The sequence below is a fragment of the Hoplias malabaricus genome, chromosome 6 (assembly GCF_029633855.1).
Source record: "Hoplias malabaricus isolate fHopMal1 chromosome 6, fHopMal1.hap1, whole genome shotgun sequence".
Classification (NCBI taxonomy): Eukaryota; Metazoa; Chordata; class Actinopteri; order Characiformes; family Erythrinidae; genus Hoplias; species Hoplias malabaricus.
This window is the reverse complement of record NC_089805.1, coordinates 36,911,330-36,927,141: the sequence shown is the minus strand read 5'-3', so window position 1 is coordinate 36,927,141 and position 15,812 is coordinate 36,911,330. Positions and strand designations below refer to the sequence as shown.

At 39.4% G+C, this 15,812-nt stretch overlaps 1 protein-coding gene across 1 annotated transcript in view; it reads right to left on the bottom strand.

Annotated features, from left to right (window-relative positions):
• Positions 1 to 15,054, bottom strand: part of triqk (triple QxxK/R motif containing) — a 46,666-nt gene extending 31,612 nt beyond the window's left edge. Inside the window, exon 1 of the mRNA XM_066675012.1 lies at positions 14,929 to 15,054. The gene's annotated coding sequence lies outside the window, so the exon portion shown is untranslated. The remainder of the gene's footprint in view (positions 1 to 14,928) is intronic.
• Positions 15,055 to 15,812: the final 758 nt, after the last annotated feature.

The window sequence follows — 15,812 nt, the reverse complement described above, 5'->3', positions numbered from 1 at the left end:
CCATCCATTATCTGTAACCGCTTATCCAATTTAGGGTCGCGGTGGGTCCAGAGCCTACCTGGAATCATCGGGCGCAAGGCGGGAATACACCCTGGAGGGGACGCCAGTCCTTCACAGGGCAACACAGACACACACACATTCACTCACACACTCACACCTATGGACACTTTCGAGTCGCCAATCCACCTGCAACGTGTGTTTTTGGACTGTGGGAGGAAACCGGAGCACCCGGAGGAAACCCACGCGGACACGGGGAGAACACACCAACTCCTCACAGACAGTCACCCGGAGCAGGAATCGAACCCACAACCTCCAGGCCCCTGGAGCTGTGTGACTGCGACACTACCTGCTGCGCCACCGTGCCGCCCAATAATAATAATAATAATAATAATAATAATAATAATAATAATAATAATAATAATAATAATAATAATAATAATAATAATAATAATAAAATAAGAGTACCCACATTTGGAGCAGTTATAAAGAAATATTCTTTAGAGATGAAAGAATATTTCATTTTATTCATCTCTTTTCATAATTTTCAGTATTTGGAGGTCTCTTCATTGTTTCTCTGCCATGCACAAAGAAAGACGGCCTATATCTGACCAAGCCACTTTGTTCATTTCCTTGTTTACTGACATTAGGGTTTCATAAAACATTAGGTTGGTTTCCAGCACACAAATAGACTGGACAGCAGCATATGTTGAGGAAATGTCTTCTGGATTTTATAAAAAGTGGTTTTTGGTTAAAATCATGAATGTCACCTTTAAAAAATGTAATTTTTACTGCTCCTTTAAGAGATGGGGTTTTGTGATATACCAGCTACATTTGTGTGGGAGATGTGGTAGTGAAAAACGTGTAGCCATGTATCTAGAGGGATCTATAAAGCTTATATAACCAAGCTATAATATGTTTCAAAAAGTGGACAAACTCAGATACATTGGTGTTTGTTGTTTTGGTGACTGTGTTTTATAAGGAGGCCTTTTCACATGTATGCTTTCACCAACATATAAATTATTTTATTCAGTTATTTGACTCCTTGGTCTGTGTTGCTGGTATTACTGGTTTAAAGATGGTACTCCTCATGCTCATTTATAGTCTTGATCAGTCAGACTGTGTCTGTTTGCAGGGGTAGTAATGTTGTTGTAGTATACCAGTTAACAAGCTTTAAATGTCATAAATGTGAATAAACATGATTCTTTAATCTCACATGTGGCCAGGATGGTACAAAGTTATTATGAAGCCTGGGCTACAGAAAATTATATTACCATACCTGCAGGTACTATATCAGGAGTGTGTGTGTGTGTGTGTGAGAGAGAGAGAGACAGAGAGAGAGAGAGAGAGACAGAGGGAGAGAGAGTGTGTGTGTGTGTGTGTGAGGGGAGTACTAAAAAAGCACTGTCCCTGTCCTTTTTTTTCTTTCCAGTTTCATCATTTAGCAGCAATTTACATTTCTTTTGTCATGAATTTTGTCTGTGTAATTGCATCCAGTCTTATTGCTGCCTGGGGCAACATGGATTACAGAGAGGTTTTGCCACTGTTTGTAACTTATTGAAGTTTAAAAATGATTTTCCGCTCTCCAATGGGCAGCTGATTTGCGAGCAGCACAGCAGTAACTAATAGATTTAATCGTCTTATAATGGGCCTGTATAATGCAGTATTCCCTCTGTGGAGAACATCAATATTGAGCACTTTAACACCATGTTTGATGTGAGGACATGAGCCCAGTGACATTTGTAGGCTGTCTTGTAACGTCCCTGGTTGTCCTCTACAACACTGCCTGGAGCAATTTATCCCAGTGTGTCCTCAGTGTGAATGTTCTATAAGATCAACACAGCGCAGCTGTGAATAACATTTTCCCTGAAAAGCAAGAGACAGTACTTAGGCCTTTTGTGGTACAGTGTATAAAATTACAAGTAGCTAACGTATGTGTGTGTGTCTGTGTGTGTATATATATATATATATATATATATATATATACATACATCAGTGGCAGATGCTGGTCTTTCAAGGAGGGGAAGCTCAATTTCGGCCTACATCATTAATCATCACGTGTCGGTTTATTTATACGTAAATTCTACCCTCCGCCTGTGCTCCCACGGATCTTTACACCAAAGGATCGCTGATTCGCTCATTTCGCTGTCAATCAAAAAGGGATTCAGCCTCAGACAGATCATCCAATCATCATGCAGAAGCTGAGCGTCCGGGCCAGCCGAGGCCAGCCCACTGCCCCATAGACCCCCAGAAAAGCTGAGCGTCCGATGGGCGGGACAAAGCCCAGCATTTATCCAATGACTCGTCTTGTTTCGCTGCACTTCGCTGCTTCGCTATTGAACTCTGTGGACGCCATTTAAAACACTGTGAAACTGCGGGAATGATTGAGAGGAAAGACGCGTCTTTACCAGTGATAAGAAGCTGATTCTGAACAAAAGTTGAGCGCGTTGTAGTGCATATTTATTCAATGACATGTACACACAACAGTATATATTTGATCACATATTTTTTTACATTTTAGGGGAAGCTGAGCTTCCCTTGCAGTCTTAGAGCAATCACCACTGATATACATATATAGCTTGTTGATAAATACACAGCACTGTTACGTGCAGCACAAGGTCTCTGGGCGCCTTCTCTTTCAAATGTTCAGATAAATCATGGCAAGTGTACCAAATTAAGTACAGCAATGCTTTGCTTATCATTTGTTTTGCATAATTAATTTCCACTCATTTGCATTCAGCATCCAAATGCATTGTCAAACTGATAAATGCAGAGAGCTTAAGGCTCAATACGTTCATTTGATGGGGAAAAAAAATCATCCTTCACCAGTGCTTTTGGACATTAATGCTGTATTTGAATGCACTATACCAAGGCAAAGTGTGATAACTCAAAATAGAATATTTCCCACAAGACTATAATTACTAAATGAAAAACTGCGCTTGTCAAAGAATCTATTATTTATGTCAAGTGACAAATGAATTCTCATCAGCATTTATGATGTTGCGGTATCTTCTAAACAGCATCTCAGGAATGGTTTATATCTATCACAGATACCTCAGCCCTTAGTTCAGTACAGTGATGTTAGCTGTTGGCATCAAATTTACAATCTGTACACTATACAACAGCCCCTGTGCTCCATTAATCAGTGCATTAGGTTAGGGAGTAGATTATCTGTTTAGAAAATTAAACCCCTAGAACTGGACTTTCGGCCACTGTAGTAGACTGACACTTGCACACACATATCATCACTGTCCGAGGAAGAACATGTAGCTTTATTTTTGTCAGTTTGTTCTTTGCTACCTAATTAGAACACAGCAGATGTCCCTCACACTGTGTGGATATTTCACAATGAATGGACCAATAGAAATGCTCCAAAATTACTTGGAAAAAAAATCTTTTACATTGACTTCTATTGAAAGTTAAGAAGGTTTTTTCCTTACTATTTTGTAGATACGTGCTTTTCTTTTAACAGTGACATTACACATATTCGTCCATCACTGTTCAACCCTCACACACATTGACAATAAGAATTTATATATTTTTTTCTGATCAGTTCCATTATCAGAGGTATATCAAGTGATAATGTAGTAGCATGCAATTTTTTTCTACATCTACTGATGTTTGTGCTTAATATAATCTTATAAATATTAATACGTTTCCGTATACAGTAATGTAACATGATTATATTCTATTTTCATGGTCCTTTGATCATGAAATGTTCATACTAAAAAGGCAACACTTGTTTTCATAGATGGTATTCAGTGGTGTTTGTTTTAGTTCAAGTTTACACATAGTTAATTCTTAGTGACCATGTCATTGAATCCTCAATAAATCTGCGCAAATAAGTCTGTTTGTCGCCGTAGTGCACTGCTGTGTTATAAACTCATTTCATCTTTGCAGTAACTTTAATCATGAAAGCTTTCTCCACAACTTTCCCTGTCTTGAGAATTAGAAACTCCAGCCTCTAAACTAATGTGCTCTGTTCTTATTCCCAGCCCAAAGTTATTGGTTTGAGAGCAATGTAGGAGTACGTCATCCTGTTTAATATTCTTATCTTCCCCCCCATGACATGCCTGAAGTCTGTGGTGAATTCTCAGCTCTATCGCAGCGCTACAGGGGTCCCTCACTGACAAAACCGCGTAAGCACAGATAGCTCCAAAATGAATTTGGGCTCGAGAGATGCAGCGGCTTATAAACCGCTTCTCTGCTGATAACTGCTTATCTGACCATAAAATTTGTCCATTTCACTTTGCTCATTATCAGCACACTGGGATGAAATGTGAAATGCATGGCTCTGAGTGCATCTCCAGCATAAACCAGGCAACAGCCGGCCCACATCACCACTCTGTGCTTTTATTTTAATCCCACTCTATCACAGCATTATCACAAATTAACATTATGTCTGATTATCACCTCTGATGTTAAAATTGTAACCATTAAAACCAAATTTGTCAACAGTATCCTGTAAACCAAAGCCACAGTACTATAAAGAGAAGGCCAGCTCAAATGCATATATTTAAGTCATTGATCTTAAAGAACACTCTAGTGAAAATCAAGTATTCAGTCTTGTTCACATGTCCATATGGTGTTGTTTTTGCAGTGTTAAAATGGCAGTTTTCTGATGTCATAATCCTATGGAACAAATTCCACCAACTTGCAGGGCACTGATTTCAAGCTACATGTGAACTGCCGATGGGTCCTGGAAATAAGACTGGGACTAATTGCATATTCATGGTTCAGTGCATAATGAATGAAGTTAAAGGTGTAGTTTTATCTGAGCCACTTTTAAGGCATTTGGAGATTTGTATTATTGGAAATTATTACTAAGCATGTAATTTTGATAAACAGAAACGTCTTTTTAAGGATATAATCAATGCCTGGGGAAGGACTTTCTGAACTGATTATTAAAATTCTGCAGCATAGTTGAAGCAAGTGAAACCTATTACCTCTAGCTGATTAGCTTTATGTAGAAGTTTCACATTTCTCAGTGATGGACAGAAGTGTAGCCACAGAAATAAATCCACACCAATGCAGACAGCAGGTGTTTATTTATTTATTTATTTATTTATTTATTTTTAACCTGAAGTTGGACTTTAAATATTTGAGAGATATATTAGTTATTCCATATCTTTTTACAGAGATGGTGTTACTAATAATAATTACATTAGTACTTGCTAAAAGTAGTTCAACTAGGGAATAGTTGACTATAGACAGTAAAAAATCAAAGCAACATTAGCCTTTTTGTGATCATTTTTTGGTTGTTCTGTCAAATTATTTAGCCTAATTACAGAACTATAATTAGAAACCAGGAACTGTATAGGGATCCTTCATTTTTCAGAATCTCCTGATTTTCCAGGGGGTTTATGAAGGAATTACAGTTTCTGAACTGTTACTAGAGTGAAACCTTTAGAAAAGTAAAACAATCCCTGGTGTGTGAGCATTCTTGCGGTTTTATTTCTTTTAGCATCTGGATTTTTCAGGCGTTCTGAGTGACCTAACCCTGACACTGACACTAACAAACACTGTGAAACTTCAAGCCTGCACCCCAGGTCAATGAAATGCGAGAGCTCCTGCTTAGGCTTTGTCAAGAAAGAAAAATTATTCATGGTTCAGGGAACTTTCCATGACCTGGGAAACCGGCTTATTCAATTAAGCATGTTAAAGTGTGCAAGTTCACATGCTTCTGCTAGTGGTCTACTGTATTTCATCACAAACACAGTATCTGATGATAAGATGTTCCTTTAGAAGGTCATAAGAAATTGTGTACTTTTTAAAAACGTTGTGAACATTTGATCTACATTAAAAATCGATTGATATTTAATCACACATTATATACATTGTTATGTATGCACTGATACATTCTGTATCAACGGGTTCTTGCCTGCATATCTAACCTTGGCAAAATATGCCAATGAATATTTCATTAATGTCAAGGATGGGTTTTTTCTTCGCGGCATAAAACTGTTTAAACCACAATAAATTCCATTTTTCAATTTAAAAATCACCTATTATATAATCTGAAAGCCCAGAATCTGCACTGAAAGAATGTCATAGAATTTATAGTATTTTATTTTTAAGATATGGCCTCTACAAAGTGTCTATAAAGTGTTTATAAAAAGACCAGTATTAGTAGCTGTATGTGTTGTAAAATAGTGTGGTTGCTTTCCTAGGTTGGCTGTATTTTTCCAGTGTATTTGCGCATCACCAGTATAATAGAGCTTCCCTGTAATGAAGTGATGCTTTATTTGTCTGACTAAGGTAAGAGAAAGAGCTGGCTGCTCTGTCCTGCAGCTGTGGAGGCGTCCCCTCTGAGTGTATTTATCCAGCTGCAGCTGCTGGCTCAACACACTGAAGCCATCAGCCCTAGTGCCCTGGCAAAACCTGCCATTAAACAGCAAAACCTTTAGGAAGCGAGTTACTCCTAACATGTTCACTGCATCAAAATGTTCAGGCTATCTGCTCTTTCAATACAGCCAAACAGGTTATTTGTCGTAATTTCTAGTGTACATTTGTTTACTTTGAGCTGCTAGTTTAAATATGAAATGTGTCATATAAATAAAGCATGCCCTGTGCATTGAAAAAAAAAAAACTTTACTATTGCTTAAAATATTTAATTATAATTAGGTTAACTTCATCAAAACAATAACTACACAGTTACATGTACTTAATCACAATTAACCACAATTGTTTTATATGCTTATATTTGACACTAAAGTATAGATTTTCTTGTTTAAAATAAAGGCAATTGGTACTAGGATTAAACATAACAACATGAGCTTCATCACAGTGGATTTATAACTTTCCCTATTTCAGGAACATTATATTCAACAAAAATTTTAGGAAAACACTTTTATTTTCTTTTAGATTTCCTGTTGATGGTCTTCTAGCTGGGACCAAGGAAACAGAACCAACATCAAACTTTCATCTTTGGAGAAGCTAACCACATCAGCAAGTGTCTCTTTTCCTTTTTCTTTCCCACATTACTCAAACACTGGTGGAAGAAAACCTTCTTAAATGGAAGATCTATGATTTTGGGCAAATGCTGTTCTCACTGGTTTGTTTACATTCTGAAGCTCAGCAATGTGGAATTGTATGTTTGAGAAAAAGTGATTATTGTTTGTAGTTATAATTGCCTGAAATTCAACTTCTCTGTATTACCACAAAAACTCGTTTGTAACTCAAGCTGTGGTTTTGTAGTACGTTTGGTCTGTGTTTTCTTCCATTAGTTAACTATCTTCCTAACTTGGGTACATTTCTACCTGAAGTAAACAGAAACAGCAAAAATAAGTTAATGTTACCCACCTATGGAGCAGGAGCAGAGCAATATCTGCACCTTGGTTCATGCTTTTAAATGTTTGGAGGCCTCTCTGTTGTCTAAAACACATATTAATTAAAACTGTGAACGCTGGCTTTAATGTATTTGAAGAACATTTTCCCTTAAATTGATTTTGAATAGCATTTAGCCAATCAGAGGAGAGTACACCGCTCCTCATCTGGTTTTGATTCACACCACGTTGCTTATTTCATTTCCATAACAACCGATAATCTGCTGTGGAGGGATACAGCAAGAAAAGGCTTTAATATCAGCATGATATACTCCCTAGGGAAGGGACTGTAAAAAGTGTGCAAGTGTATACACACTGTTAGCCTGGAAGTATAGATCCTTAACAGAGACTTCAAAAATGTATTTTTAAAGCCTTTTTTTATATATACCTCAGCATCAGTGGATTGGTTTGGGTAGGGGATGGCCACTGAGATTGCAAACAGCCATGAAGACATTTTGTCATAATTTCACACTGCACGGCAGCATTGTGTGTGTGTGTGTGTGTGTGTGTGTGTGTGTGTGTGTAAGAGAGAGAAAAAGAAAGAGGGCAGAGAATGCCCTTGACACTCTAATTCGGGTCAAGATTTGACCCTTATAGCAATTATCTGTGAACTCTAGAACAGTAGTTGCACAAATTAACACCAATACATGGGCAGTAATCACAGCCAGATGCTGGTGTTCCACCTCTGAAATGTGCCCAACCGTATTGTGCTTATTTAAGGCCATGGCTTTCATAAATCTCTCATTATAGAGGCAGGTAGGTAATGCTTACAAAACCCAGGCCTGTGTGGCCATTACCGAGGTAAGTGCAACGAGGCCTTCCAGAAGAGGCTTCTACTTTATTTTAATTGCTTTGACAGACCACAGGCATAGAAGCATTACTCCTGACCTGTTTTCTTGTTGTTTATATTGATTTGCGACATGTGTGTATGTGTGTGTGTGTTTGCGTTGGTACGCATATACATGGTACTCTCTGCCAACAGTCGGTTTGCCAAGGCGAGCGAGAAGTGAAGCGGGTGAGCTGTGGGCCAATCAGCAGCTGTGTCACATATGCCTCCGATCAATATAAACAAACATGGCTGCCCCCGCACGAGAGCACGATTGACAGGTATGATTCATCTGGTGCCACCGGAGGGCAGGGGAATAATAAGCACAGATAAATCATTTCCCATCACAGAAAAAAGCATGGAGGTTAGCGGGGGACGGGGGCAGGATCATTGGTCTCCCACGGCAACGAGCATGCCTCCCCACACGGGCCTGAACAGTGGGGGAAGATTAAAGCTGCGTGAACCCGTCACTTCTTTAATTCCAAAAACTTCCGCGCCCGCCTGGCTCAGGCGAGATGAATCGATGCAGTGCAGCTCATCAGGGTCTATACCGCAGAGAATATTCAACACAGTCAGTGGGGAGGATTACCCCAGTGTCAAGAGGCAGTGACGGCGCTCCTCGTTTTTTCTGCTCTCGCCTAAATAGCAGCTCATTTCTTCAAATTCAGAGACAGGAGCGTCTCATTGGTGCGGATGCATGGACCCTGACAGCGGCACAGTGAGCACATTGCCAGCCATGATGAGGAGTAATGGCTCGAAACAATATTCCCCCGGGGCCTCAAATTGAAATCCGAAACTGTGATATTGTTTCATCGTGGCACAATTTGAAATGTCAAAACGACTTTGGCAAGGGTCAACCCATCGTGAATCCACAGCAGACGTAGGGAAGATACTGTGGAGAGAGAGAGAAAAAGAGAGAGATAGAGAGAGAGAGAGAGAGAGAGAGAGAGAGAGAGAGAGAGAGAGAGAGAGAGAGAGAAGCTTCCATGGCACACTTCATTTGCACAAGCAGCTTCCTAGGGATGACTGGCTGACAGCTCTGTCTTCACCAGTCTGTGTGAGGAGAGCGAGGCTTGTTCCCCACTGACTCTATTGTAGTGTGTGAGTGTGTGTGTGCTGCATGCACAAGTTTGTCTGGAGCAGAATAAGCTCAGGATTTAGAGCCATGGTGTACATAATATTTCTTACAGCAAGCATAATTTCTGCCTCATCTTTGTGTCTTTTGTCATTAGCTGTTAAATATTTATAGAAATCTGTATAGTGTACTTCCACCCACAATCCAAAAACACACGTTGGTAGGTGGATTGGCGACTCAAAAATGTCCGTAGGTGTGTGAGTGAATGTGTGAGTGGGATAATACTAGTCATTCTGATTTTGTGCTGCATTTTTTGGTGCTTTTCTACTGCACGGTACATTCTCGATGCAGCTCTACTCAGCTTTTTTTTCATTTATTTATTTTTTTAGTTTTTTTGTTTTTGGCAAATTGGGCACCTGGTACTTTTTTAGTACCTGCTCACTCCTGGTTCCAAGCAAGGTGGGTAGGGACAGAATGGGACGTGTAAACATCGCAGAGTTCTGATTGGCCTATTTCTGATGTAATGCAGACCTCCAGCACAAATTATGATTATATATTTGTTATCTCATATCCAACTCACTACAGCAGCTCATTAAATTACGGTGTGTTTTTTGAAGGGGTTCAAACTTTCTTTGGATTGTTGGCTGACAAAAGTCTCCAGCGAGAGCTAGATGGAGCTACAAGGAATGAAAAATCTCTACTGGTTCTCTGCTGTCCTGTTGCTAAAAAAAAAAAAACAAACACATGCAAATGCAGGATGAGTAAACAACACTTAACATTACCACCACTGGGGTTGTGATTTCCAAAGCCCGTTGTTGCCATTAGAAACTATGTTTTCAGATATCACCTGCTACATTTCGGGGTAACCAGGCACAAGGCATTAAAATGAGAGTAGAGTCAAGTAGTGTAGGTACCAGACAGGCATTTCAGTATTCAGTAAGTACTTGTGAAAATAAGTGCTCCTCACTTATGGGCACCTCATGGTTGGATTGAAAACACAGCTATTTAGACATGGTGAGAAATGTGCCATATTGTTTGTTATATAATGTTCCACTAAAGTGTTTAAAAACTCCAGCAGCACTGCTGTGTCTGATCCACTCATACCAGAGCAACAGTTTCACAGAAATGCTAAATATGATCTCCCACTCAAATACCTACTCTGTGCTGGTCCTGTGGGGGTCTTGACCATTGAAAACTCCAGCAGCACTGCTGTGTCTGATCCACTTATAGCAGCGTAACAAACATTAATGCATCACCACCACGTCAGTGTCACTGTAGCGCTAAGAATGATACAACAGGCAATAATATCTGCTCTTTCTTGACCTGTGATGGTCCTGAGCCTGGGTATTTGGTTTTTATGATAATCAAAAAACTGCGAAGCAAACTAGAGCTCACAAGGTTCTTCATAGATTATCTTCAGTGAGAGGAATTTCTGTTTTACACCTGTCACATGTACAACACTGTCACAGCTATCTGCAATGAAAATATTATTCATACACCATTAATAATTCATCTGCATTTGCATCTGCAATTTAAATCTACGTACCAGCTCCTTCAGCAGAGATCATTGGTTAAATTAAAGGAACGTGCCACTTAATCAGGGCGTGCATTTAGATGCATCTGATTAGATGACTGAATATAGAGATTTCTGGATCAGACTGATTTCAGAAGACGGGTGCCATACACTGTGAGCTAGTTTCTGTTCCAGCAGTCTTGCGGATGAAGTTAAAGTTTTCACCTTGGATCATGCAACACATGTTACATCTTGCGATTTAATACAGAAAAGTACATTTGCAATAAGGGGGTCCAGACAAGCGAAAAGGATCACCACGCCTCAGTGAGCTACCAGTCTTTCTCTAAAATCTCAAGGGATAATTTCATCATTACCCATGAGCTATGAAAGCATGCTGTTGCAATGCCTTTGCATCGATGCAGTGTCACTCACCAGCTGCGGGCTTAAGGAGATTCTGACTCCTGTGCGCACCTGCATCCTCCAGGAGCAAACACAGAACTTCAGGAGGTGGAAAACTGAAGGATTCTGGATTGCGCTGGATCAAAGCTACATGCAACCCAGAGGACTAAACACCTACTGCTGAGTTCTCTCTCTCTCTCTCTCTCTCTCTCTCTCTCTCTCTCTCTCTCTCTCTCTCTCAACCCTCATTCAAGCACAGGATTTACTTTTATTGGCATGACAAAAGTACATTTGTATTAAATTATGACACACACACACACACACACATAAAAAAGAATCATGAACATAAAATGTTTCTAGCAATAATAATAACTAATTATCAAATCTATGTGTGTAATAGTAATTAAATAATAATACAAAACAATAGTTATATTAAAATATAGAAAAGGAAATGTTGATTATACAATTTATTTTCTCTCTCTTTCAGTTTTTTCTCTGCTTTTCCCTGCTCTCTCTCCTTTATTCTCTGTTTCTCTCTCCCTCGCCACACACACACATACACACACACACACACAGAAAAGCAACTTACAAATGAATAAGTAAGAATGCACTCCATCTAAATCTTTCACTAATATACAGCTCTACTGAACATCTGTATGATGCGTACATTCCAGACAGTTTTGTTCAGGCCGATTCTAGCCGTGAACAGAGTTTATCTGATTCCAGCATGATGCATCTTGCATAATTGCTACAAAAATGAATTTGTTGCTGCCTAGTTAATGCTGTTAGTGGATTGCTTGCTAATGTGAATGCATTGCAAATTAAAAAAAAAGCCTCTTGTATTCCATTGTAAATCACCATTAACGTAGTGCAGGGCTTGTCGTAATCAAATCATTTACCATCATGTATACAGACCAACAGTGGCTTTCTTCTCTTTTTTCTTCTCCTTCTTAGATTCTGCTCTGCACAAGCCTGGGATGCAAAACCATAATTTATTTGTTTACTTTATTCGCCAGTCATTGTCTAATGAAACCAGTCCAATTACACTTTAATGGGACTTAATGCACACATTTTGTCTTGAAATCAGCATCTGTAATGGGTGCAATATACATATTAGACAGTTTAATTAGATGGCAGTTTAATTGTCTACATGCAGTCCTCCATTAGCATGGCTCTGGATCCAGAACTCTAAGGAGGGGAGGGAGGAAACTTGCTCTTTCCCTGATAGAAAGATTGGTCCAAGTCCAATTAAAGGCACTCGATATGCAACCTGTAGGGAAATGTATAATGGAACAATAGGTTCAGGAGTGCATACTTACATTCGCTCTGTGTTGCTATGGTCAATTTATGGTGTGGGCTTTTCTTCACCCTCACCCACGATTCATTTTCCACTTCTATGAACAGAAATAGAGCAACTGAATTGTCTTTATATAACGTAGACCTAGGCAAGACTATCCATACTGTTTCATTTTTTTTTCTGAAAGCATGAAATTATCTGTAATTTTTCTACTTTAAAAGAGCAAATTTATAATGCTTTCATTATGATTCATGCGTTCACACCTTCATCATTATATAACAATAAGGCCAGTCTCAGTATCTGTTTATCTAATGTGGTGAAAAAAAAGAAAAGAAACAGATGAAGCACTTTGTTTTCCTGAGAGGATAAGAAAAAAAAGACTGTGAAAAGTGTACTGGGTCATTAATTACAGAAAAGTAAACAGGGAAAGAGTGGACAGGCTCTAACACTGCACAGTGTAGGTGTTAAACACAGCAGCTGAGCACCATGGCTTTGGGCACACATAACAGTGAGCTGGACGATAGTGGACAGCTTGCAGAAAAAGGCCTCGCCGTGGCCTCACCTTGAAAGTCAACTTCTCCATTGCTCCATCGCATTAAATCAAAGTCTGCATGGACACGACTCGACGACTCTGCATTACAACCATCACAACACACACTGAACACTGCGTCATCCACTCCCACTGCAACTGAACCCTCCATTCACAGTGAAGGAGTAATACATTCAAGTATTAGTGCAAGTACTGAAGAGCTTTTACACTCCTAAAGTACACCAGGAACAGTACACAGAGGTCCATATTGTCACTGTCACAACAAAACCTATTTTCCACAAACAAATAACTTTACAGATAGGAAGAATCATGTATACCTTTAAAGGGAGCGCACATACAACTCACTTCTCAAAATGACCTCCCAGTTTGTTTCAACCAATTATATTCATCCCCACTTTGTTGGCTGGTAACCAATTTCATTCATTCAGCCAGCGCTGTCTACAGAACAATTTTGAGTATTAATTTTGTACACATGCTTAAACAGAGTCAGTGTAAAATGTTTTATTGGAAGTCATTTTGGAGCATTTCTTTTGGTCCATTCATTGTGCAGTTATTTTATATTAATTTATTTAAAAAAGTAAATAACAAAACTAGAGATATGAGTATGTATAGTCCTAGTACACACTAGTGTCAGAAAGCCAGGTATGATTTTTAATGAAAAATATGGGCATGACCTAAATCAAAATTTTCCAACCTAATTCCACCTTCCCCTGAAACTGGAACCCAAAGTAGGTGGCCATCCCATAAACACTGTTCAAAAGATGGCAAATTTCTTAGCACATAGTTATATCCTCCATGTGTAAAATCAGCCAAAGGAATTTGTTGGAGACAGAACAACATTACAATTCATTTGTATAAAGGAAAATGCATCTCTTTGATTTGTTACTTGTTGTTAAATCGCAGCTAATAATGATCTCCTTCCACAGGAATTGACCGGACCCTTTTGTGAATTAAGTTGTGTTAGTGGTAGCTTATCTGAGTGGGGACTCAAATCATATTCTGTGGAGAACAGTGGCATTATGCACTTTATACACCATACTTTATATCGCTTTCACACATTTACTGCACACATTTACAGTCATACTGTGCCCACCCACATGTAAACACACATATACACACACATACATATCTGTTGCTAATGCCATGTGAATATTTTTCAGTTTCAGTCACGAGAGAACTTGAAATTATTAAATGTTTTTAGAGGTTGCCAAGGCCTTCTTGTCTCTGAATTAATTAATTTATTATTCCAGTGTCAGGGATGTCACGATTCAGGCTCAGAGACTAATTAAGCTGACATTTCCACACACACACTTACTTACACACACATACACACCCACCACACACTAACATTAATTACCGTAGAGATGGAGAGAAGGCCAGAGGCTCACACAGTAGCACTGCCATCACTTGCTCTCGTGGCCAGTGATGTCAGGCACAAATTGACTTTCCATGTGCACTACGGTTGAATGTCATTTTCCAGAACAATCCACAGGGAATCATAGAGACCTGCAGTTTTGTGCCCAGTCTTGTGCTGGCCTGCTGGATGCCCTGAGATGAAGGATAAAACCAGACTGGATTCCTACGGACAAATCTGGTTTCACTTTGCTGTTTAAAGCCATGCTAAGTGCGGGGAAGTAATGTACTCTGAATGGAAATGTTAGAATCACCATATTTGTTTTTGTCATCAGTTCGTTTTTTATATTAGTTTCCAAAAACCATAAAGCTTATGGGCAAGAAACATTTTTTTTCACGGTGAAATGAATACCATCGCTCTGTTATTATAATCAAAATTAAGAAAAGAAAGAAAAGATCCGCATTGATAAGCTTATGCAATGCAGACCTCACCACTGGTGCTAACATGAGTCACTCTCTAATCACACTATTAAAAGTGCGTTCCATAGGCATTTATGAAAATTGCCAGATAATATTTATTAAATCACTCTTACCTTGAAATTCCCGCAAATTTACGTGTGCTCCGAGCACTGTCATTAACTCCTAATTGAAACTATATCTACAGTATGTCAACAGCACCTGACTATTGCAGAGACAAAGGTAAGGAGTTTTTAATGCCTTCACTTCCATCCTGGTCTCATCTTCAGAGACGACAGCTCTGTGTTTGGTTTATCTCAGTGTGGTGTAAAGGCTGTCAGGTCCAGGCATGCCGTGTCCTGTGTTTATTTTTGAAAACTAGGGCCAGAATCCTCGGGCTCTTTGATTAAATCCACTTGTCCTCAAAACCTGGGAGATATTACATATAAAAATGTCCTCAACATCAGAGACAGCAAATTGGCCCTGAGCTGGAAGGATTGGTTCAATCATCCTCCGACCGTATAATTAGTAATTAGATTGGGATTAAAGTCAACTCGTAGAGGAAGAGTGTGGCCAATTCAAATCAGCATATGAAATGTGATTAAATTAATGGGAAAAAATTGAAATATTAATGTTCAGATTTGCAGCCGGTTCCCAGGTCATGGTCATCAGTCAGGAGCTGTTTGAACTCTTCTTAATTACTTACACGGTGGGAATCAGAAGCAAGGGGACTTGAGCTTCCCCTGTGCTTAGTGTTTTTCATGCTTTCTGTTCCCCGCACACACCCCCAACCACCCTCCTCTCTCCATCTTTCTCTGGCAGAAACCCTATGTATCGGTGCCAGGTTGACCACAATGACTTTGCCTGGCTTGGCTTTACTGCTGCTTAACAAATCCAATGCTCCACACCTGATTACTCCATTGACACACAGCTTAAGCGTCCAAAACTGGGCTCTGTCCCTTCTGAAGAGAAAGCTGAGAAAGCCCTGGAGCGAGAGAGAGAGACAGAGAGAGGGACACTT